The 26,028-nt window shown below is 49.3% G+C and overlaps 1 protein-coding gene and 1 pseudogene across 1 annotated transcript in view; one reads left to right on the top strand and one right to left on the bottom strand.

Moving 5' to 3' along the window:
* The window catches only part of LOC147659234 (uncharacterized), a 32,997-nt gene extending 29,239 nt beyond the window's left edge, over positions 1–3,758 (bottom strand). Inside the window, exons 1-2 of the mRNA XM_086951868.1 lie at positions 3,707–3,758; positions 2,911–2,964 (exon numbers count right to left, since the gene is read on the bottom strand). The gene's annotated coding sequence lies outside the window, so the exon portion shown is untranslated. The remainder of the gene's footprint in view (positions 1–2,910; positions 2,965–3,706) is intronic.
* Positions 3,759–5,526: 1,768 nt separating this feature from the next.
* Positions 5,527–26,028, top strand: part of LOC147659233 (uncharacterized) — a 32,183-nt pseudogene continuing 11,681 nt past the window's right edge.

The following is a 26,028-nucleotide window of genomic DNA, read 5'->3' as shown; positions in this document are numbered from 1 at the left end:
AACTTAGAAAAAGCCCAAACTACTCAAAGATGGTATTATGATAAGGGAAAAAATGGAGGACCCTAGAAAAAGGGGATTGGGCCTTGGTGCTCCTGCCCTCCTCCACACAAAAATTTTGGAGCGAGTGGAAGGGCCCCTATGAAGTGGTAGAGTCCTTTGGGCGTACCACCTACAGCCTACAAATGTCACCTAATAGGAGACAGACCTTCCACATCAATCTCCTTAAGAAATGGATCGGTCAACACCCCCACCCAGCGAATCTAATATTACCAGCCGGTGGTACCGGGTCGACCCTGGAACATCTTCCAGTGAACGAAGAATTGACCGAGTCAGAAAGAAAGGAGTTAACAACGACTTTACTCCCCTTCTCTCCAATCTTCTCAGACACACCGGGTTGTACTCATATGGCTGAACACCAGATACACACAAAAGAAGGACAGGTAGTGAAACAGAGGGCCTATCGCATTTCAGCCGCAAAAAGGCAGGCGTGAGGAAGCAAGTGCAGGAAATGCTCAGGCTAGGGGTGATAAGGCCTTCTAAAAGTAACTGGGCATCTCCCATAGTTATGGTTCCTAAACCCGATGGGTCTACCCGTTTTTGTATTGACTTCCGAGCCCTGAATGCTGTGTCGTCTTTTGATGCATTTCCAATACCCCGGGTGGATGAGCTAATAGAACGGATAGGGGACGCCCGATATATAACCACCCTTGACCTGACCAAGGGGTATTGGCAGGTACCTCTCAGGGAGGAGGACCGACACAAAACAGCCTTTGCGACTGAGGATGGGCTCTTTGAATTTACTGTTCTCCCTTTTGGGCTGCATGGAGCCCCAGCTACTTTCCAGCGGTTAATGAACAGGGTGCTGGCACCACACACCAAATACAGTTCGGTGTATCTTGATGATATAGTCATCTTTAGCACATCTTGGGAGGACCATTTGAAACATATAACCAACGTCCTAACCATATTACAAGCAGCCGGACTCCATGTGAATGTAAGAAAGTCAAGAGCAGCATACCCTAAAGTAAAATACCTGGGATTCATGCTAGGGGAAGGAGTCATAGCCCCCCAGGAGGAAAAAATCAAAGCTATAACCAACACTCCTTTTCCATCCACGAAAAGGGAACTGAGAGCCTTCCTAGGTCTCATAGGATATTATAGACGGTTCATCAGGAACTTTGCAGACCTTTCTAGTCCCCTAACCGACCTCCTGCAGAAACACATAAAGAACACCCTTCCGAGCCCTTCCTCAGAGGAGGCCCAGAAAGCCTTCCAGGCCCTAAAGACAGCCCTTACCACGAGCCCGGTTCTCATTCCAACGAACTTTGGTAAACCCTTTTCCCTAGCCACAGATGCCTCAGACACGGGCATTGGGGCCGTGTTATCACAGGAAGGGGAGGACGGAGCCGAACATCCCGTACTCTATATAAGCAGAAAGCTCCACCCAAGGGAACGGAAATATCCCACGGTAGAAAAAGAGTGCCTGGCCATCTGATGGGCAATAGACAAGTTGAGGTACTACCTGGAAGGTAAGGCCTTCGTTCTTCACTCAGATCACGCACCCCTTCAGTGGATGCAGAGAAACCGTTCCCAAAACGCCAGAATACTGCGCTGGTTTTTATTCCTCCAACCTTTTGCCTTCACGGTAGTACATCGGAAGGGGGTGGATAACGGGAATGCCGATTTTCTCTCCAGGATGCCCATTCTCCCCGATCGGGAGAATTTAGGGGGGGAGGAATGTGATGGAGTAGGAGAACATACCCCTCGGGAATGGTGGAGCCCGCACCCTTCTGACAGTACATTTCTGACTTCTCCACACACCAACGAGTGGGAGGATGGAGGAAACGAGACGGATAGCGTGGACGAAGAGAGTGGCTCCTTTAAGTGGGCGTCGACATCTAAGGAGGAAGGCCCGGCACTACAGGACGTCACACAAACCAGATTGGTGAAAACCCCGGAAGTACTGTATACGGGGTGTGGAGACACAGCAGAGGAGAAGGCGGGAGCGGAAGAGACGGAGAGCGGAAGCAGAGTCGAGGAAGGAGACCGAGAGGACCGTACAGAACATCGCGGAGGAGCAGACGGAGGGTCCAAGTCAAGAGGCGAGCCAGGAGGCCAACGACCCTGCGAACCGCTGTGCCACACTCCAGAGGGAGGAGTGTGGCTGTCATAGGTACGGCGGCGTTGGGCAGCCTGGGTGGGAAGACGGATTGCTAGCGAATAGCGTGTATATATCCCTGTTTGTCACTTCCCTTAAAGCAATTCCTACCTTTCCAATACCCTTCTCCTTCCTTGTTTCCCTGCTCAAACCCACCCCTCTCTATGTCTGACATGGAGCACTGTTTGTAGATCGCTTGAATCACCGGGTTTATCCTCACACTCCCTGGGTCCCTTGGTGCAACCCTATTAGAGGACTGTGACCTAACGGCCTACCTTCTTGTTGGTCTTTCTTTGCATGTGGCGAATCCATCGGTATCCGGAGCGAAGGCCCCCTCTTCCTGAGTGAGGAAAACTATAGAAGACCAGCGCCACGGACCCCAGTACCTTTGCCCGGGAAAGACTGACCTTTAGGACCAGAAAGACGTTTATATCAAAGCCCATAAGAACCCTGAAAATAAAACCTTCTTTAAATCCTACACCTGGTGTCACGGTCGTCCCTACTCCCACGCCCACAGTATGATAGTGAGATATTTGTAATTCTTTTAATGAATTATTAGATGTTACTTACTCCCCTACTCCCTTAAATTATTCATCTATTCCTTTTCCAATGATCTAGGAAGCGACATTTTATTGACCAAAGAAATTGGCCTTGTTGCACTCAGTGCTTTAAATGGCACTGTAGGCTGACGCTGTGTCCAGTTAGCTCAGTGGAATTCACTATTTCAAATTGTGCGGATGATATGGACTTACTTGGGGGCTCAGAACTCATCACACTCCTCCGACAGGACCCGGGCAATGCAACACCTGAAAAAGAGAAAAAAACAGCACAACAGTAAAGGAAACTAAAAAGGGTCAAGAAAAGAGAAACACAAAATAGAGGAAAGAGAAAAAAAAGTATATTCCACTTTGACCACATTTTCCAGCACAGGAAACTGTGCAGCAGATGCTTGTGAACCCATAAGTTACATCTAAACACTGTGCCCCCAAGGTCCGCACCAGGGGCGGCTCCACCGGTTGCACCACCCTAAAGCAGGCACTGTGTGCATGTGTCCACACATTTGTACTGTGTCTTTTCCCTGTAAGATAGGCCGGCAATCTGCATCTTATTCACCCTCTTCTTGTTGCTGTACTTGGTCAGAAGCGCCTTGAGACCTGTCGGTGATTTGGCGCGATATAAAACCCAGATACAAATACAAATAGACAAGACAGAAAAGGGCAGCATGGGAGTGCGTAAAGAGAGGGAAGACAGATCCAGAGAGAAAATATGCCAAAAGAACGGACAAAGGGAGGATAGTATAACGTGGTGTTGAGGAGGAGACAAATGTGCCAATAGTTAAGGAACTGCTGGGCAAAACTGACCTAAACGGAACTGACCTTGCACTACAACCCAACATGGTAATTATCAGAAGTTTGATAACAACAAGAATAGTGCACACAGGGAGTCAAATATTGAAGTGAAGAGACAAAAACAAAACAGAGAGCAAGAAAGGGAATAGAGAAAGAAGAAACAGGGGAAAAGGAAACTTATACTTATCGGAATCCTTACCTGGTAGTTATTTTATTTTGTGTTCCTCCAAGGGTGGCAGCCACAAGCACTGCCTGGTCATCCCAGAATACCTTGAAAGGAAGGAAAGAAATAGTTTTGTGTCAGACGGCAATCACACTTCATCCCTTCTTCCAAATAACCGTCCTGAACTTACAAAACAAAAGAATTTCTTGTTCTCTGGAGGCCATTGTGAAGCAACTATGGTTAATGAATAAGTAATTTTTTGGTTCACCAAGAACCATGATCGCTTGCTGGAAAAGGTCTCTGTGAATATAGAGTGCACCCACAGTCTCAGAGAACAAACCCTAACAACCCAGTCCACTTCATAAGCACATCTTTCCATTTACAGATCATGAAACTTGCAAATCAAAAAAATCTGGTTAGCAAAGGTATGTTAATGTCCTTGTACATAATTCTCCCCACACTTCATAAATCTACCACACTCTTTTTGATTTATAGAAACCATGCTCTCTCAGTTCAAGTTCAAACTGATGCAGAGTTCGAATGCTGAGCAATGTAAGCAACAAGGCATCAATGTGTTGGCGCTTTTTATTGATAAATTATCTGAAGGGATGATGTGGAGGTTCAGTGTCTTTTGAGCCCTATAGGACAGCGACCAAAGTACTAGAACATTGGAATAAATCCTTCACGAGACAAAGCTTGGAACACTGAAATGTTGAGACCTCCATTGGAGACAACGGAGCACCAGCAGCCTATACAACCTGATCTAGGCCCGCTGCTCTCAACATTACAATGTCCTTATACACAGCCTCTGCCTCTCTGAAATACATGGAGAGGGCAGGAGAAAGCAAAGGAAAGAGCCTGCAGCAGGGCACACAGGAGCCTCCCCCCTTCCTCCTCCCGTAGCTCGCAGTGTCAATGGCGTCTCAAAGGGAAGCAGGGGGGGTCCTTCTCATCTCCTGCATCTGTTTTGGCTCACCTGAATGATGAAAATCAGTTTAGACGAGCCCAGGGGGAGCCAGGGGCTGACTTCAGCCTCCTTTCACAGCTATTGCTGGTCCCGCATGCGGCTGTTGACTGTTGAACATTCACAGCAAAATCTGTGAAAGAAAGGTTCAGGACTACCGGAGGTGTTTCAACCCCTCTATTCCCTTTCTTGCTCTCTGTTTTGTTTTTGTCTCTTCACTTCAATATTTGACTCCCTGTGTGCACTATTCTTGTTGTTATCAAACTTCTGATAATTACCATGTTGGGTTGTAGTGCAAGGTCAGTTCCGTTTAGGTCAGTTTTGCCCAGCAGTTCCTTAACTATTGGCACATTTGTCTCCTCCTCAACACCACGTTATACTATCCTCCCTTTGTCCGTTCTTTTGGCATATTTTCTCTCTGGATCTGTCTTCCCTCTCTTTACGCACTCCCATGCTGCCCTTTTCTGTCTTGTCTATTTGTATTTGTATCTGGGTTTTATATCGCGCCAAATCACCGACAGGTCTCAAGGCGCTTCTGACCAAGTACAGCAACAAGAAGAGGGTGAATAAGATGCAGATTGCCGGCCTATCTTACAGGGAAAAGACACAGTACAAATGTGTGGACACATGCACACAGTGCCTGCTTTAGGGTGGTGCAACCGGTGGAGCCGCCCCTGGTGCGGACCTTGGGGGCACAGTGTTTAGATGTAACTTATGGGTTCACAAGCATCTGCTGCACAGTTTCCTGTGCTGGAAAATGTGGTCAAAGTGGAATATACTTTTTTTTCTCTTTCCTCTATTTTGTGTTTCTCTTTTCTTGACCCTTTTTAGTTTCCTTTACTGTTGTGCTGTTTTTTTCTCTTTTTCAGGTGTTGCATTGCCCGGGTCCTGTCGGAGGAGTGTGATGAGTTCTGAGCCCCCAAGTAAGTCCATATCATCCGCACAATTTGAAATAGTGAATTCCACTGAGCTAACTGGACACAGCGTCAGCCTACAGTGCCATTTAAAGCACTGAGTGCAACAAGGCCAATTTCTTTGGTCAATAAAATGTCGCTTCCTAGATCATTGGAAAAGGAATAGATGAATAATTTAAGGGAGTAGGGGAGTAAGTAACATCTAATAATTCATTAAAAGAATTACAAATATCTCACTATCATACTGTGGGCGTGGGAGTAGGGACGACCGTGACACCAGGTGTAGGATTTAAAGAAGGTTTTATTTTCAGGGTTCTTATGGGCTTTGATATAAACGTCTTTCTGGTCCTAAAGGTCAGTCTTTCCCGGGCAAAGGTACTGGGGTCCGTGGCGCTGGTCTTCTATAGTTTTCCTCACTCAGGAAGAGGGGGCCTTCGCTCCGGATACCGATGGATTCGCCACATGCAAAGAAAGACCAACAAGAAGGTAGGCCGTTAGGTCACAGTCCTCTAATAGGGTTGCACCAAGGGACCCAGGGAGTGTGAGGATAAACCCGGTGATTCAAGCGATCTACAAACAGTGCTCCATGTCAGACATAGAGAGGGGTGGGTTTGAGCAGGGAAACAAGGAAGGAGAAGGGTATTGGAAAGGTAGGAATTGCTTTAAGGGAAGTGACAAACAGGGATATATACACGCTATTCGCTAGCAATCCGTCTTCCCACCCAGGCTGCCCAACGCCGCCGTACCTATGACAGCCACACTCCTCCCTCTGGAGTGTGGCACAGCGGTTCGCAGGGTCGTTGGCCTCCTGGCTCGCCTCTTGACTTGGACCCTCCGTCTGCTCCTCCGCGATGTTCTGTACGGTCCTCTCGGTCTCCTTCCTCGACTCTGCTTCCGCTCTCCGTCTCTTCCGCTCCCGCCTTCTCCTCTGCTGTGTCTCCACACCCCGTATACAGTACTTCCGGGGTTTTCACCAATCTGGTTTGTGTGACGTCCTGTAGTGCCGGGCCTTCCTCCTTAGATGTCGACGCCCACTTAAAGGAGCCACTCTCTTCGTCCACGCTATCCGTCTCGTTTCCTCCATCCTCCCACTCGTTGGTGTGTGGAGAAGTCAGAAATGTACTGTCAGAAGGGTGCGGGCTCCACCATTCCCGAGGGGTATGTTCTCCTACTCCATCACATTCCTCCCCCCCTAAATTCTCCCGATCGGGGAGAATGGGCATCCTGGAGAGAAAATCGGCATTCCCGTTATCCACCCCCTTCCGATGTACTACCGTGAAGGCAAAAGGTTGGAGGAATAAAAACCAGCGCAGTATTCTGGCGTTTTGGGAACGGTTTCTCTGCATCCACTGAAGGGGTGCGTGATCTGAGTGAAGAACGAAGGCCTTACCTTCCAGGTAGTACCTCAACTTGTCTATTGCCCATCAGATGGCCAGGCACTCTTTTTCTACCGTGGGATATTTCCGTTCCCTTGGGTGGAGCTTTCTGCTTATATAGAGTACGGGATGTTCGGCTCCGTCCTCCCCTTCCTGTGATAACACGGCCCCAATGCCCGTGTCTGAGGCATCTGTGGCTAGGGAAAAGGGTTTACCAAAGTTCGTTGGAATGAGAACCGGGCTCGTGGTAAGGGCTGTCTTTAGGGCCTGGAAGGCTTTCTGGGCCTCCTCTGAGGAAGGGCTCGGAAGGGTGTTCTTTATGTGTTTCTGCAGGAGGTCGGTTAGGGGACTAGAAAGGTCTGCAAAGTTCCTGATGAACCGTCTATAATATCCTATGAGACCTAGGAAGGCTCTCAGTTCCCTTTTCGTGGATGGAAAAGGAGTGTTGGTTATAGCTTTGATTTTTTCCTCCTGGGGGGCTATGACTCCTTCCCCTAGCATGAATCCCAGGTATTTTACTTTAGGGTATGCTGCTCTTGACTTTCTTACATTCACATGGAGTCCGGCTGCTTGTAATATGGTTAGGACGTTGGTTATATGTTTCAAATGGTCCTCCCAAGATGTGCTAAAGATGACTATATCATCAAGATACACCGAACTGTATTTGGTGTGTGGTGCCAGCACCCTGTTCATTAACCGCTGGAAAGTAGCTGGGGCTCCATGCAGCCCAAAAGGGAGAACAGTAAATTCAAAGAGCCCATCCTCAGTCGCAAAGGCTGTTTTGTGTCGGTCCTCCTCCCTGAGAGGTACCTGCCAATACCCCTTGGTCAGGTCAAGGGTGGTTATATATCGGGCGTCCCCTATCCGTTCTATTAGCTCATCCACCCGGGGTATTGGAAATGCATCAAAAGACGACACAGCATTCAGGGCTCGGAAGTCAATACAAAAACGGGTAGACCCATCGGGTTTAGGAACCATAACTATGGGAGATGCCCAGTTACTTTTAGAAGGCCTTATCACCCCTAGCCTGAGCATTTCCTGCACTTGCTTCCTCACGCCTGCCTTTTTGCGGCTGAAATGCGATAGGCCCTCTGTTTCACTACCTGTCCTTCTTTTGTGTGTATCTGGTGTTCAGCCATATGAGTACAACCCGGTGTGTCTGAGAAGATTGGAGAGAAGGGGAGTAAAGTCGTTGTTAACTCCTTTCTTTCTGACTCGGTCAATTCTTCGTTCACTGGAAGATGTTCCAGGGTCGACCCGGTACCACCGGCTGGTAATATTAGATTCGCTGGGTGGGGGTGTTGACCGATCCATTTCTTAAGGAGATTGATGTGGAAGGTCTGTCTCCTATTAGGTGACATTTGTAGGCTGTAGGTGGTACGCCCAAAGGACTCTACCACTTCATAGGGGCCCTTCCACTCGCTCCAAAATTTTTGTGTGGAGGAGGGCAGGAGCACCAAGGCCCAATCCCCTTTTTCTAGGGTCCTCCATTTTTTCCCTTATCATAATACCATCTTTGAGTAGTTTGGGCTTTTTCTAAGTTAGAGTATGCCAAATCCCTTAGTTTTCCCAGTCTAGATCTTAACTGCTGGGTATATTCCAACAGGTTTCTCTGTTCGGCGGCCTCCTCATTTTCCCATGCTTCCCTGGTTATCTCTAAAAGAGAACCCGGTTGGCGGCCGTACAGTAGCTCAAACGGTGAAAATCCCAAACTGCTCTGTACCTTTGCTCTCACCACATATAGTGCTAAGGGTAGCATTCTGTCCCAGTCCTTGTTTTCGGCGGTTAACAACTTTTTAAGGGTTGTTTTTAATGTCCTGTTATACCTCTCAACGAGGCCATCTGTCTGGGGATGGTAGGCGGACGTTCGGATGTGATGGAGGTCAAGCATCTTACATGCCTCTCTCATCATCCGGGAAACAAAGGGTGTCCCCTGGTCCGTTAGGATTTCTCGTGGAAACCCCACCCTTGAGAATAGCTCTACCAGTTTGTCTGCTACGTTCTTGGTAGTCGGGGCACTGAGGGCAAAGGCCTCTGGGAACCTTGTATTGTAGTCAACCACCACGAGGGCATATGTATGTCCCCGTGATGTGCGGGGTAAGGGACCAATTAAGTCCATCCCCACCCTGTCCCACGGGTTTCCTTTGATTGGTAGCGGCTGTAGGGGTACCGCTGGCGGTCGGGTTAGGTTCTTTTTTTGGCACACCTCGCATTGTCTACAGTAATTTTCTGCCTCTCTATATATACCTGGCCAATAAAAGAGCCACAATATATTCTGTGTTGTTTTCTCACTTCCACTATGCCCAGCGGTTAGGTGGGTGTGGGCGTAGAAAAGAATCTGCTCCCTGAAATCCTTTGGTACCACTAGTTGGGTTGGCTCTCCTTCCTTCCCTTCTCTATAGAGTAGGTCATTGTCTATCCTGAACCTGGGGTATCCCTGGGTTGGAGAGGCTTGAGAGAGATGAGCTGCCTCCCATGCATTTAATAGGGAGGGGTCATTGGCCTGTGCAAATTTTAACCCCCTGTCTATCACCCAGGGTTCTATGGACAGGTAAGCTCCTGCAGGGCGGTCCTTTAACTCCCTTTTAAACAAAGACAGGAAATCTGGGTTATCCACGCCTATAATCAACTCCTCTGGTAAGGACCGGACCACCCCCACTTTCACTGAGCAGGGTTCTCTACCTATCGGGTGCAGGGTTATCTGGGTCATAGGGTAAGGTTTGACGTCGCCATGGACACACCTAATGTGGACGGTACCTTCGTGGCCTATCTGGGTGGGGTGTAACAGCTGTTCCTGGACGACTGACTGTCGACATCCTGAATCAAGTAAGGCTTTCACTAGTTTCTTATTTACTCGTACCCTTACGTAAAAGTATGGGCCCATTTCGGCGGTGTACATAATGGCCCGGGCAATATATCCGACCTCCATGGGTTCTTCCGGGGGTCTTGTTGGGGGCACATTCTGGCTATGTGACCCCACTCTCCGCATTCGAAGCACTGTGGCCCCTTCATTTTTTTTTTTTTTTTTTTTTTTTTGAAGACGTTTATTATTGTTCAAAAAGTGCAGTACATATAGCAAAGCCTACAACCCTGTGGGCCGGCTGCAAGAAGTCGGTGTATCGTTGGGGCATAGGGTTACAGGGGAAGGCATTGTGCAGTGTTTTGTTCGTTGTCTGGCGTGCCATGTCACGGGTAATTTACGAATAACCTTCGCGTTCAGCACACAATCATCTCTATAATTGACGTCTCATTTTACATTTTTTCTATAATTCAACCATTAACTCTTCAACAAAGAACAGGGCTATTCACATCGGCATGTCCCAGTGTGTCTGTGGTAACAGTGCTGCGCCATGTCCCATCGGTACGTACAGCACCGATGTCCCTTCAATCTGTTAGGTATGCACTGGGAGCGCGTCAGTGGAGTGGGGGATCTATGGCGCGCTTGTGCAGTTAGCTGTGAAGCTGGTGGGGAACAGACTCGGTGAGCGGTGGTGTCCCACCAACTGTCGGCTCAGTGTGCGGCGTGTGTGGCAATCATATGGGTCGCCCCTGTTGCATTTTCGGTGGGTGTCGCCCGCTCCCGGGTTCCTTGCCGAGCGTTCAGTCAGTGGCACCTGTCTGTCGCTGTGTGATGGTGGGTATACTTGCAGCTGGGAAGAACAGGAGTGCGAAACCGTAAACATGGGAGTGTGGAGGGGGCGACGGAAATAGGGGAGGGGGGGGAGTGTACTCGTGGGGGCTGTGTCGAGGCTGTGGTGCTGAGAGCAAGGGTTGGGTCAGTGTGTGGTAGAGAGCCCTCGTGTGTGTGGCTGGTTGTGTCCGCAGCTTGTGTGTCGGGGGGTGAGTGTTGCTCTCAGGGGAGGGGGGGTGAGCGCGGCGCGCAGCCCTGCCTATGGTGTTGTCGCTCCTGGGGCGCCTGCCCGTCTCAGCTGTCTCTGCGTGAGCCCCCTGGCCTCGCCCTCCTCCTGTAGGGACCCCAGGATGTCATCCCAGATGTGTGCGATCGGGAACTGTCTCAAACCCGCTATCTCCTCTCCGCGCATCGCCGTGCCCTCTGCTCTGGCCCAATTAGTGAAGGATGTATACCAGTGTGCGGGAGTTGGCGGTTCTCTTCTTTTCCAGTGCCTAGTGAGCAGGCGCTTGGCCGTGATAAGGCCTAGGTCCCAGAACCGGGCTTGCGTTTTATTTTGTTTAGTCCTTTTGTATAACCCAAGAACGCATGCCTCCCATGTGTTAGGTAGTCCCGGGCCTGTGCTGTGTGTCAGGAGTGATGTCACCTCCCCCCAGTATGTGGACAGAGTTGGGCAGCTCCAAAGCATATGCAGGATGTCCGCACCCAGCAAGTCGCATCTGGGACAGGCGGCGGTGTCAGTCGTAAAGTATTTATTTATTCTGTCTGGCGATAGATACGCCTGGTGCAGGATATACAGCTGAATGGTGCAGTTACGTGGGACGTTCACAGGGCTGGCCAGGACCAGTTTCCATTCTTTATCTGTCCAATCCCTCCCTCGGTGGGCTGCCCATTTGTCCCTAATCGGTTGTGTGGGCCTCTGGGTGTGTATGAGGAGTACCTGCGCCAGCCAGTGTGTAATATGTGAGCCTCTGCCCATAACATGCAGGTATTGGATTAAGTGATGGAGCGGTGGCTCCTCTTGGATATCCCCCCAGGACTCCGTATATGTCCTCACCACTGACGCGTGGAGCAGGAATTGCCCTGCCGGCAGGCCTGTGCCCTCCGATAGCTCCGCAAAAGGAAGCAGGGCCCCGTCCGCGTATAGGTCGCCCATTGTCTCCACTCCGGCGGCAATCCAGGGTTCCATGTTGCGTGGTGTCACCATCCCATTCCTCCGGGGGGTACCCAGCAGGGGCATACGGCCTAACATTCTTTGTCAGCTTCAAGCAGCGAATGAAGCATTTTCGGGCTACGGCCATGTGCAGGGGCAGAGGGCGAGGTCCCTTGGTCAGTGGATGAAACAGGGCGCACACCTGTGGGTGTGTCCATTGGTAGTCCGCGTTGGCGGTGTCGTCGAGGTGTGAGTTGCTGAGCCAGTACGTCACCCATTGCAGCTGCGCTGCCAGGTAGTACAACTCCATATTGGGGACCGCCAGTTCGCGGAAGATCCTTGTGGGGACATACAGTGGGATATTCGCAAAGTGGTAGAGTAGCCTGGGTAGCGCTATCATTTTAGACAGCGCGATCCGGCTGGGCACATTCAATGGCAAGGTCTTCCAGAAGTTCATCTGGGCCCTCAGCGAGGACACGGCGCGCACCAGGTTGCCCTCCAGTATGTTCTGCGGGTCTCTGTAAATGTGTAGCCCGAGGTACTTGAACGTAGTCGGGTACCAGGTAAGCCGGGCGCCACCAAGGTGCACCTCACATTCCTCCAGGTCTGGGCTGAAGGCGTATACTCCGGACTTGGTCCAATTGACCCTGAGGCCCGACACCTCCTCGAAGGTCCGGAATATGTCCGACAGTGTTGCGGGCACCGCGGTGAGGTCTCGCACATAGAGTAATAGGTCATCCGCGTACAGCGAGACCGTGTGCACCCCGTCAGCCAGCGGGATCCCCCATTCCACTCCCTTGTCCGCAGTAGAGCTGCCAGGGGTTCGATGGCCAGGGAGAAGAGAAGGGGTGACAGGGGGCAGCCTTGTCTGGTGCCCCTGCGTACCCGCACCGTCTCTGACAGCAGCCTGCCCATCCGCACGCAGACGCTAGGTCTCTGGTAAAGCAGCCCGACCATGTCCACGAAGGCATCCCTTACGCCAAGTTTGTCCAACACCGCTCCTAAGAACGGCCACTCCACCGAGTCGAAGGCCTTCTCTAGGTCTAAGACGAGGCACCCCGATCTCGGCCAGTGTATTGTGGCCGCTTCCTGGACTCGGAAGAGGCGTCGCAAGTTACGGGAAGTGCTCCTCGCCGGCATGAACCCGTTTTGGTCTGTATGTACCTGGGCCGGGACCTCCAGGGTCAGGCGGCGGGCCAGCAGGGAGGTGAAGATTTTGTAGTCCGTGTTCAACATGGCTAAAGGCCTGTAGGACCCCATGCACGTGCCATCCCTACCTGGCTTCAACAGCGAAACCAGGTTCGCCTCGTTTAGTGAGTCTGGGAGCGCTGAGTCCTCGATCGCATGTGCATATAGCTTGAGCATCTCCGGGATCAGTGTGTCCGAGCAGGCCTTGAAGAACTCGGCAGGTAGGCCATCAGGGCCGGGAGACTTGCCATTGGACAATGCGAAGATGGCCTCTCGCATTTCCTCTTGGGTGAATGGTCCCCCTAGATCCCCCTGTTGCGCGTTCGTCAGGGAAGGCAGTTGAATGTCTGCAAGGAAATCTGCAATGGTGGCCGCGGAGATCCTCAGTTGTGACTTGTACAGGGCCTGGTAGTGCCCCACAAACGCCTGATGTATCTTGCTTTGTGTGTACACTATCTCCCCTCCAGCTCTCCGGATAGCGGATACCGGTTCCGTGCGGGACTCTTGTTTGACCAGCCAAGCCAGTAGTCTCCCCGGCTTGTCGCTGTGTTGGTGCACCCGCGCGGAGTGGGCCGCGAAATTAACGTGCCTAAGTCTTTCTAGTAGCGCCGCATGTTCCTCACGGGCCCCCCGCAGCCGGTCACCCGCGCCGGCCACCGCCTCCCGCTCCCAACGGAGTAAGTCCGCCTCCACCCTGCATAGGTCCGCCTCTAATTTCTTCTGTATGCTCCCTTGTGTGCCCAGGCAGTGACCCCGTATCACCACTTTGAAGGCATCCCATTCCACGCTCGGAGAGGACGCTGTGCCCGAGTTGTCGGTGAAGTATTGTGCTACTCGGGCCTGCATGGCGTCTCTAAAGGGGGCGTCGAGTAGCAGAGCGGGTTGTAACCGCCATGTGGGGATGGGTGGGTGCGGGCGTTCCCAAGCTACTGCCAACGTGTGTGGGTTGTGGTCTGAATGTGTCCGGCCGAGGTATTGTGACTCAGTAATGTGCGGTAGCATTTCCGTTGTCACCATGTATCTGTCTAGGCGGACATGTAGCGCGTGTGCCCCCGAGTAGTATGAGTATACCCTGGTGTCTGGGTTGTGCGCGCGCCATGCATCTTTGAGGTCCCACTGCGTCGCCCATCTCGTGAGTGCCTTTGCAGCCCCTAAGGATGTGGCATCTGGCCTGGGCGGGGTCGAACGGTCCAGTACAGGGTCTAGCACTGTGTTGTAGTCACCTCCCAGTACCCAGGGGACACCGTGCCAGGGCGCCAGTTTTTCCGAAAGGTGTGTCAGGAAGCTTCCCTGGTCTGTGTTTGGAGAGTAAACGGACGCCAGGACTACTGGCTGCCCGTCCATCCGACCCTTCACTAGTACATATCTCCCCCCCTGGTCCGTGAGCACTTCCGACATTGTGAAGGGGGTGCCCGGCCTGACCCACAGTAGCGTCCCACGGGCAAACGAGGAGTATTCAGTGGCGTATAACTGACCCCTCCACCTGCGCCGTAGTGCAGCCACGTCCGCTCCACATAGGTGTGTCTCCTGCAGGAGTGCGATCTGTACTTGCTGCCTTTTCAGGTAGGAATATATTTGGTATCTGCGCGCGGGTGTGCGCATGCCCCTGATATTCCAAGTGCATATCTTAATCGAAGTCATAGTAGCGGTGTGTACTCCTCCCCATCTTTCTTACAAACAGCAGCTCCACTAGGGGCTCTCCCATCGCTATTCTCAGCATGCCCGTCTCCACCCCCCGTAGTACACTTAGCATTGTTCAGGTAGACATTAGGTAGGGGAAAAACAATGAACAACAGTAACCAACTGTGGGTGAGTCCCACTAAAATACCAAAGGGGCAGTGGCGAAACGGGCCACCGTCCATAATCTCAATTGAGAGGGACAACCGTTCCAGTCTAAGGGGCAGTGCGCATAAGCACAGTTGAGGCCAAGAGGATGTTAAGTCGATTAAAGGGATTCCAGTTCCATCCCCGAGCCTCAAGTTGCAAGCCGTTGCTGGCCACCGGCTGTGGTCCGGCACACGACGCCGTTCTGTTCATGCGGGGCCCCGCTTGTGCGAGTCCCGGCCATTGGGGGGGAAGGGTTGTGGTACTGTGCGGGCTCTCGGCCCCAGTCAGGAAGGGCACCCCTCCCCCCCCGGGCCGTATCTGCAGACGGCCAAGGACGAGTACGGGTCAAGAGGCAACCCCACCAACACCAACCCCGCTGGCCACCAGCGCCATTTAGGCAGTACTCACTGTTCCTGTGGTCCACTGTCCATTCGGTAGGCAGGGGGGAGAGGAGTGCGCCCCCGGCTGCGCCTGGCGTCGGCTGCACCTCAGCGTCCTGTGGGCCATTGCCGCTTCCCCCCCGCCTTGACGGTTATTTTCCAGACTTCTCCTGTGGGGTTAGTGGAACAGGTCTGAGGTTTGCGGCGTGACCACCGGCAGTTCCACAGAGAGCTGTGAGTTCGGGATCCCGTAGATGGCTTCATCGTCATCACTGGGCGCTGTCTGCTGACCGTCCTCGAGGTTCGTTTCCTGGGAGGGCGGGTTGCTGAGCTGGGAAACTTTTCGGAGCGCATCGCGTTGTTCCTGGAGCATCTGATCCAACGGGGGAGAGTGTCGCGACCCTTCCTCCGCCCGCTGGGACTGTTGAGTTCTGTGTCTCCGGCGGTGCCGTGGGCCGCGCTGCCTGGGCCTCGCCTCGCCCCCACGATGGTGCTTGGGTGCCGTGTCTGTGCCTCCGTCCAGCCACTCGCTGACCTCCCCCGGGGGTCCCGAAGAAGTAAGTGTTGTCCCCCGCCACCACTCTCAGCTTTGCGGGGAAGAGCAGGGAGTATTTGAGGCCTGCAGTGCGTAACCTCCTCTTAACTTCCAGGAAGTCGTGTCTTTGGCGTTGCACCTGGATGGTGTAGTCGGGGAAAAACATGATCGACGCATTGTCTATGCGTATTTCACCCAATCGCCTCGTTTCCCGCAGCACCGTGTCCCGGTCCCTGTAGTTCAGTATCCTGAAGAGTAGTGGTCTTGGGTTGGCGCCAGTTGTGTAGGGCCTGGTCGGCACTCGGTGCGCGCGTTCCACAACAAAGTGGGGCGATAGTGTGCCCTCAGGCAACAGGGCCCGTAGCCAGTCTTCCACATGCTGCGTGGGGTGGTTCCCTTCCCATTTTTCCGGGATGCCTACGAGCCTGATGTTGTTGCGTCTCGCCCTACCTTCCGCATCTTCGGCCCTGTCTTCCAGGAACTCTACTCTGTTCAGGAGATCCTGCACTTGCCTGTCCGTTTGAGTGACTTTGGGCTCGATCTCCTTCACCGCGCCCTCCAGGACCTTGGTCCGGTCGGACAACTTCCTGTGGTCGTCCCGCAGGAGGGTCAGGTCCACAGCCACGCCATCTATCTTGGACTCTAGGGAGGTTCTGGTCTGCTGGAGCGACTGTTCCATTCGCTCTACGGCCGCCAGCACACTGTCTAGTCTCGTGGCCAATTGCTCGGCAGCCATTTTGTCGAGCAGCTTGTTCGTTTTCCCCTTTGGCGGGGCCCCACCAGTCCCGGTGCGGGTCCGCACCCCTCCTGACATGTGCGGGGGTGCACGTCCAGCAGAGTCTTTGTCTCCGCCACTCTGGTGGCACCTCTGAGATTACACCCCGCCTGGGTTGGGGGTCTGTTGGTCTGAGGTTCCCCCCTCAACCGTGGCCGGCGTCTTCGCGGGGGGGGGGGTCCGGCGGGTCTCCTACCTTCCGCGGCCCAGCTCTGCCACGCAGCCCCAAGCGCAGCGGGTGTCCCGAGAGTCCGGGTGTCTCGTGTGTGGTTGGCCACTTCTTCCTGGCTTATTCCCCCCTGCACGTGTGCCTCTGCGGGGGGTGGGAGGGTCCGCAAGTGTCTCCCCAGGTGCCCTCACTGCAGGGGGGGGGGTGTCCGCTGTGTCACCAGCTGTGGAGCGCAGGTCTGACCGGGGGCTCTGGTCCGCGGTGGCAAGCTGTGGGCGGCCTCTCCGCCCCGGTTCTCCCGCTCCTGCTTGCGTGCCTGTAACTCACCGGGTGGCGCCTGGTGCTGTGCGGTGCCCCGGGGGCCTCCCGTCTCTCCCACTCCTCACCAGGCAGTCTGCGCTCCTTGGTTGCCTCAGGTGTGCCGGCAGCAGTCCTGCTGGAGCCGCGATGTGGGTGCTGGGCTTTCGTTGTCCGCTGGTCAGGGCAGTAGCGGCAGGGCAGGGCATCTGTCGAACCCTCGGTGGTCGCTCCCAGTGCGGCAGCAGTCCGCTGGCGGCCCTCGGGAAGTGCGGGCCGGGGCCTATGTGCTGGGCCCAAGCCTCGGTCTCTCGTGGCCTCACCGCTGGCCGGGAGGCCTCCGGGCCCGCAGGAGGGTCGTGGGACAGGTCGGGGTCCGGCCCGACGGAGCCTCGGATCGAAAGTTGGCCAGACTGCCGAGATTACCTCCGTGGTTGTCCGCCTGCAATTTCTGGCGGCCTCGGTGAATTTTGGCGGATAATCGGCTCGGGGAAGGGGAGCTTAACACGGAGCTCTACCCAAGCACGTCCTCCGCCATTGCATGCTTAGCCACGCCCCCACTGTGGCCCCTTCATACTGGGTCCTTCCGGTTTAAACGGGCGCGGTTTGATTGGTTCGGGGACCATCTTCTTTTTATCCGTCATGGACTGAGTGGGAGTGGATTTATTGCTTCTTTCTGTATCCCATGGAAAAGTCCGTGCTCTGTTGTAGTTGGCTGCCATCTCGATGGCTTGAGCCGCCGTTAGACCGGGGTGTTGCCTTAACCATCTCTGTGTGCCATAGGGCAGAACCTCCATAAACTGTTCCAGTATGATGCTGGACATGACCTCGTCCTTGCTCCTGATGTCGGGTCTGAGCCATTTTTCTGCGGCCATCTTGACTCGTAGATACATGGTTTTGGGGTTCTCTCCTGGGATTCCCTTCTCCTTTCTGAAACGGAGTCTGTATGCTTCTGCATCCATCCCTAGGTGGTCGAGAATTACCGCTTTTATGTCGGCATAGGAGGATGTTCCTGAATGGTTTGCCACCTGATAGGCAGTTTGGGCTTCTCCGGTCAATAGTGGGGCCAAAAAGAAGGGCCATTTTTCCTCAGGCCACGCACAGGCTCTTGCTGCGCGCTCGAAGTTTAATAGGAACGCGTCGGGATCTTCCCCGGTCACATACTTTTGTAAAGCTACCCCTGACGGATGAGGTCCAACAGGCCTTCTGTCCAAGGGTGAGGAGGTGGTGGGGGTTTGTACAACCTTTTGCAGGGTGTCCAGTTGCTGGGACATAGAGGTTCGGAACAAGTCCCGGTCGGCATCAGCGGTGTTAATCTGTTGGCTTATTGCCCATTCCAGCTTTTGTTGCCCTTCTATAAGAGTCTGATTCACCTGTTCCATTGCCATGGTCGCTTTTGGAGGGGATGGTCCCACTTCTGACACCAGTGTGGGCGTGGGAGTAGGGACGACCGTGACACCAGGTGTAGGATTTAAAGAAGGCTTTATTTTCAGGGTTCTTATGGGCTTTGATATAAACGTCTTTCTGGTCCTAAAGGTCAGTCTTTCCCGGGCAAAGGTACTGGGGTCCATGGCGCTGGTTTTCTATAGTTTTCCTCACTCAGGAAGAGGGGGTCTTCGCTCCAGATACCGATGGATTCGCCACATGCAAAGAAAGACCAACAAGAAGGGAGGCCGTTAGGTCACAGTCCTCTAATAGGGTTGCACCAAGGGACCCAGGGAGTGTGAGGATAAACCCGGTGATTCAAGCGATCTACAAACAGTGCTCCGTGTCAGACATAGAGAGTGGTGGGTTTGAGCAGGGAAACAAGGAAGGAGAAGGGTATTGGAAGGGTAGGAATTGCTTAAAGGGAAGTGAAAAACAGGGATATATACACGCTATTCGCTAGCACTCCGTCTTCCCACCCAGGCTGCCCAACGCCGCCGTACCTGTGACAGCCACACTCCTCCCTCGGGAGTGTGGCACGGCAGTTCGCAGGGTCGTTGGCCTCCTGGCTCGCCTCTTGACTCGGACCCTCCGTCTGCTCCTCCGCGATGTTCTGTACGGTCCTCTCGGTCTCCTTCCTCGACTCTGCTTCCGCTCTCTGTCTCTTCTGCTCCCGCCTTCTCCTCCGCGGTGTCTCCACACCCCGTATACAGTACTTCCGGGGTTTTCACCAATCTGGTTCTCGTGACGTCCTGTAGTGCCGGGCCTTCCTCCTTAGAAGTCGACGCCCACTTAAAGGAGCCGCTCTCTTCGTCCACGCTATCCGTCTCGTTTCCTCCGTCCTCCCACTTGTTGGTCTGTGGAGAAGTCGAAAATGTACTGTCAGAAGGGTGCGGGCTCCACCATTCCCGAGGGGTATGTTCTCCTACTCCATTACACATACCAGCCTGTTTCACAGAGAGTGTAAATTGATAGTGTTGGCTGCTTCTGAGAATCTGTGGCGCAATATATGTGCAACTTGAGTTTTTTTCTTAAATATGCACTATGTTTGCTCCCCCATCCTTGAATTCCAGTGATCCCAAGCTCCCGATCTACACTGTTTCACCACTATCAGAAATGCAGCTCAAACTGATTTCCTATCTTGTTTTTGTCAATACTTTCTTTGTGCAAAGTATAAGGTCATAAATATTTTTCTTTGTGTTCATTTACAATCTCTGACTCCGTTTCTACAGGTGACTGAAGCATGAACAGAAAAAAGTTTTACATTTAGTGAAACACAACGAAAAGGATTATTTCAAGGAAAGTTAAAACATTCTGGAGCTCTAGAGAAGAAACACTTTCCACGTGCTCGGAATGGTGAGGAACTTGGAGCAGAAGAAACTGGTGAATGTGAAAGTTGTCAAATCCCTAAAGTAAACTGACCATAAATGTTTACAGAGTGTCAGTAACTGAGATGGAGGAGAACATTGGGCACAATTGATGCCCACGCAGTGCGCATGGGAATACTCAGTGTTGTAAATTCTGTTTGATGGTTTATGAGAAAAGCTTTATAGGCCCAAACCCTCCCCAACAGATCAGTATCCGTAGACGTATTGTGATGTGACAGAACTGTGAAGAAGACTAATATCCTCGGTTTACAAGCGCAAGCTTTTGTTTCCATCTCCTGTGATTCAGAGGAGAGAAAACATTGTTTAAAAGAAACTCATTGTAAATGCCCTTTCTCAGATGTCGTTACAGCAAAGACGCTGGATTATCATTTCCAATATAGGAAGATTTTTCCCCACCAAATCTGGCTCTTGGGTTGATCCGAGTGGTTTCCAAGTTTCCCAGACCTTCAAAGTCAATCGTGTACATGCCTTAGCCGGTAGGTGTAAAAAGCATGTACTGGCACAGAAAGCTTAAAAGGGGCCAATGTTGCATGATTGATAATACATAAAACTGCCCTGGCATGCCCTAATCATCTGTCATTACTTGTGTGAACAAATACACTCAACAGGCAAACACTACACCTCAAAGACCTCGTCAGTGCTTTTAAAATTCCTAAATCAAATGTAATAAACTGGAGTCACAAAATCACCAGGCATAACTTGGAGAAAATGAATCCACGAGGAGCATCTTAATAAACACAAGGGGCTCCTCAGTGAAAGTGTATAAGAGAAGTTAGATAGGTGTCTTTAAAAGTAGGAACATGATCTCGAGGTAAAAACTATAATTAGTTAAATACAAATGTTATGAAGATCATCTGCAGTGCATTTTATAAGTTAATGTTGAGTGTAACATAAACAAGTACAGACTCTGGAATCAGATTTATTCTTAAGATGGCATGTATCCAGGAACAAACCCAAATCGGAGAAACAAACAACTTGAATACGAGCAAAGAATGTGAAAGCAGCTTTAGCTTTCAATCTCACCTCACTAAACACAAGAGAAATCACACTGGACAAAAACCCTACCAGTGCCCTGAATGCCAGAAAAGCTTCAGTCATAAATCCTCTCTCATGCAACATGTGAAAACCCACACTGGTCAAAAAACATTTCAGTGCTCCATGTGCCAAAAAAGCTTCAGTTATTGGCGTAGTCTGATTCGACATCAAGTAACTCATAGTGGACAAAAAACTTATCAGTGCTCTGAATGCTGGAAAAGCTTCAGTCGGAAATCCAACCTTACTGTGCATGAAAGAATTCACACTGGGCATAAACCCTATCAGTGTTCTGAATGCCCAAAAAGGTTCCATCAGAAATTCAGTTTAACTGTACGTGAGAGAGTCCATACTGGGCTCAAACTGTATCAGTGCTCTGAATGCCAGAAAAGCTTCAGTCGGAAAATAACTCTCACGAACCATGAGAGCACTCACACTGGGCAAAAACCTTATCGATGCATAGAATGCCATAAACAATTCGGTCTGAAATCCAGTTTAATGTATCATGAGAAATCCCACACTAGGCAAAAACCTTATCAGTGCTCTGAATGTTGGAAAAGTTTTATTCAGAAATCTGAGCTCTCTCGACATGAGAATACTCACACTGGACTAAAACCTTATCAGTGCTCTGAATGCTGGAAAAACTTTATTCAGAAATCTGAGCTCTCTCGACATGAGAGAACTCACACTGGGCAGAAACCGTATCCGTGCTCTGAATGCCAGAAAAGCTTCAGTCAGAAATCCAACCTCACTGTACATGAAAGAACCCACACTGGGCAAAAACCTTATCAGTGCTCTGAATGTTGGAAAAGTTTTATTCAGAAATCTGAGCTCTCTCGACATGAGAATACTCACACTGGACTAAAACCTTATCAGTGCTCTAAATGCTGGAAAAGCTTTATTCAGAAATCTGAGCTCTCTCGACATGAGAAAACTCACACTGGGTATAAACTGTATCAGTGTTCAGAATGCCAGAAAAGCTTCAGTCAGAAAATAAATCTCACTAGACATGAGAGAACTCACACTGGGCACTCACCTTCTTAGCTCTCTGAATACTGGAAAAGTTTCAGCCAGAAATCTGGCCTCACTCAACCTGCAAGAACTTACCGGGAAAAACCTTGTAATTGTTCTTAATGCCAGGGAAGTGTCTGCTGGAGATTCAATTTGATTCAACATGAAAATCAACAGCGAGAAAGAAAATTGTCCGTGCCCTCAATGTGACAAAAACTTCAGTTGTAAATGTAACCTTTCTACATAAGAGATACAAAGCGGGAGAATAAAATTTGCTCACTGTAAACCCTGGGGAGAAGTTTCAGAACCGCAAAACCTTCAGATGAAGCAGCCAAAAAGAAATCAATCCATTGATTATCCTACAAACTCTACTGAGAAAAGCACACAGCGAGGCATGGAAATGCTTGTAATAACTTAATTCCTTAGTAACTATTTGTGGCCTCATTCCATTCAGTGTGTTTTGCTCCCTGTGTGTTTATAAGCCGTGGCTCGGAACCACAAAGTCCATTCGATCCTGAACTTTGAGGCCACGCCCCTAGGATCAAGAATCTAAGTAACCTCAAACTGTTTCCAGCCCTAATGAGCCTCAGCAGGAAGCTGCAGCAGGAGTCCCTTTGTCGTAGGTCTCTATGGGACCAACATCTGCTCATGTCTGTGCCACTTAGGGCCAATCATTGAGAAAAACTAAAGGTGATGGATGGACTGGTAGTTGATCTCAGTAACATCCCACCACATCATTCTCTAGTCTTTGTACCACTACAGACAGGGCCAACTCCATACAAACCATTCTTGGCCCCACCATAAATAGTCCTAATGACTTCTGTTCTGAGGGGACACGGCCTCGTATTACAAAGATCCACTTTATTGACCTCTTTCCATGTCCTTTTTGGTAGAAATGGAACCTGCTTCCTATCTGCTGAGGACAGTTTCACCAGCTTTACAATCACATCAGATACACCCAAGAGAGTCTCATAAATAATCAGGCCTAATCATAAACTACTATATGACTAAAATACAACAAAATGCTATTCAAAAACTATGTGCGGTCATTCTACCTCTCCTATCTTTTTCTTTGTAGAGTTGTCTGCCTCGACTGCTTAGTTTCTGCACATGTATACTTTTGTGGGGTAAATGTGAGAGGTACAGAGGGGAGTGGGTGTAAAATGTGTAATATTTATGAATAAAGGGGAGGGCTAAGGAACGAGTAAGGAGGGATTTAGGGAATCACAAGCACTCACCCACAAACGAGTAAACCCATTGCTATTTATAAACCACAGCTCTAAAGTCACTACAGGCCTAATGTACCTAAAACAGTTCTAAATGTACTCTAGCTCGGAGCCGGAGTAAGGGCAACAACACATACGGCCATCCACTGGAATTGCAACACACTCCCATAAATAATAATGGATCTACGGACATGAATTAAAACCCCATAGGAAATCATGGTAAATTAAGTATTTTAAATTAGTTAAAAATCTAAATAAATTAAATTAAATGTCAAAAAATATCTAAAAAGAAAACATAACTCAATATTTTATAATGTTTTAATAACATCTGTTTGTTTGATTGAAACACTAATATAACATTCATTTTTAGAAAAGTATAATTACATTTGTTATAATTAATGCTCTTCATCACATTTTTCACAAAATTATTAATACATAATATAAATGTTAATTTAGGTGGGACACTTTTAATTGAACTTTAAAAACAATATAATCTTCTATAGTTTCAACTTGGGTGGAATTTTCCCTGTGTAAAAAATATAAAGAATGTTTCAATTGTTCATTACACTTGAAAAAAATGTAATATTTTTATGTTAAATACAAATGCAACTTGTATATACTTTAAATATAGAACAAAGTAAGAATGCTACAGTAATAATTTGTATTTTAATTAGATATTTAATTCATTTTAAATGTAAAAAAATATTTAAAGATCTGTTTAAAAATCCAAACTAGGTAAAATCATCTTATTTTCTATTATGTACTCAGAATTACTGAATTACCTTACTCACCTCTGTTCAGAGGGGACACATCCTTAAAAATGTATGTATAGAATTAATTCTTTTTTTATAGTTGCAATATATTTAAAATTAAAAGATTAAAATATGTTATCACAAACTAATGAATTTTAAAGTATATGTTGTTTTACAGCATTCTTTTGAAGGTATATGTAGTTTTATAAGGCAAAACACATTATTTTATCTTTATTTTCTAATGGGTTTGATTTTTAGGTCTCTCCCTCCATTATTTTCTAAGGGACGGTTTTGCATTACCAGTGGTTGGCCATGTGTGGTGCTGCACCTTCTATTGCTCCACTTTGTATGTAGTAAGTTTCATTTGTAAATTTTACTCCACCTCTATTTAAGTGTGTGCAGACGTAGAAGTCCACAATTTTCAGTAACTTTATACTTGTAATGGTGAATAGCTAAAAGTAGCAAAGTTACTCTAAGAGCATCCTTGCATGTATAGATTACACACAGGTGTAAGATACATTTGTGAATAGCCTCGAGGCGTCCAACTCAACCTGAGAGTTTCATTTTTGTGGTAATGCTAAAGTGGACGCCGCACTTGGGCAGTTATTAAAGTGAATGGGATGATCCTGTGAAAACAACAGAGCACTCGTCTGATGTGTTTGTTTGGCTGAAGAGCAGCAACAAATATCTTGAAGTAATTTTCCTGGACTTGCTACTTCACTCGGCCTCCTGATGGACTCTTGTAGCAGCTATTTGATACTGTAGTAGTAGGATAAGGTACTTTCTCCATTTTGTTAACCATGTTATCATGATTTGATTTGATATGTACCCTTCTCCTCTTCCTATTACCTGATGTTGTTGTATTTACCGGCACATTGGTACTGAAATCTCATCTGCTGTTATCTGGTTCTGAGGGGCTTTTATTCTTATACGATGAACAGTTATTACTCTCGCTGTACGGCTACAATGTAAGCAGCGAGAGTTCAAAATCTGGGATCCCTGCACCTTGAGCTGCCTTCATTGGTATTCTACCTTTACACATGGATAACTGAAATATGAGTTTGAAGCGTTGATTGACCTTTGAACCTGTTGTGATGTAACTTGACGGTTACAAGCTTCATGTTTGAACCATCAGCGTGAGCTCCAGTACGCTGCTTGTTCTCACACCACAATCCGTACTTTCACTGGGATCATCAATCTTGAACCATCTCCATAACACGGAGCTCTGAAGACTTTCCAGCTGTTGTAACTGCCTGAAGTTTCACGCATTTTGATGGCCGTAAATTGTGGTTCAACTTCATGACCCAACTCTACTTTGTGTTCATTTTTAACTTCAAGCCACTTCTGTGCATCTCGTCAGCTTCTGGGACCGATTCAGTCCAAAACCTTGAATCAAATTCCAGTGATAATCATTACCAGAAACTGGACTTACTGGTGCCACCTTGAGCATGGCTAATGAGAACAAATACTATTTTGTATGTGGCTTCATCATTGAGTCAGTGGATCTGCTTTTTGTTCTTAATTGTCTTTTTTTGTGGTTTCGAAGACAGAACTAACTGTGTCCTTTATTTTCTTTGGGACAGCTGTTTTGCTAATCAATAATCCTTAAAACACTGACCTGGTTTTGATTTTACTCCAGAGTAATTATTAAATATTACTGTTTATCTAAACTTGGTTTGAATGTTGAATTTCTTTGTCTCTTTAGTTTTTACTACATTGTATTGAAATGTGTGACTTCCACTGTTTTGCTTTACTTTCGAGCATGGCCTTATTGCTCAACCCACGTTACCAAAAGCGAGCTAAGGACACTTTAGTGAAAGACACATTTACCATTTCTGACCAAAGTATGGGAACAGGAAAGCAAGCTGATTCCAGGAAGAAGACCATTGAGCGGGAAAGGTTACTGTCTTAGGTGAAATCTGCACTTACTAGATGAAAAATGTAAAAACCATGAGGGGAGCTGTTTGCAGCTGTGTCCCAAGATTGTGAGAATGTCACCCTCTCTCAAACAGCTGATAGAAATAAAGATGCACCCTGCAGACATTCAGGTCTCAACAACTGAGACTGCCCACTCCTATCAATCAACAGTCACACTGTTACCTGAGTCACTTTACAGTGTACTGTGTACAAGCATTTTACAGAAACAAGTTGTGTTGTGCGTTGTGAACAGGGTGTCATCCCCCTCTGTATGTAAATGAGCTTCTGTGCCCAGACACCCGAGGCTCCCATCTCTTCTAGTGCAGATGATAATGTGAACACTGTAACGTAATCAAAAACGAGGACTGTATCAAGAAATAATAGGCTTCCAAGGCACA

The sequence above is a fragment of the Lissotriton vulgaris genome, unplaced genomic scaffold, assembly GCF_964263255.1.
Source record: "Lissotriton vulgaris unplaced genomic scaffold, aLisVul1.2 SCAFFOLD_1719, whole genome shotgun sequence".
Lineage (NCBI taxonomy): Eukaryota > Metazoa > Chordata > Amphibia > Caudata > Salamandridae > Lissotriton > Lissotriton vulgaris.
This window is presented reverse-complemented; position numbering and strand designations above follow the sequence as displayed.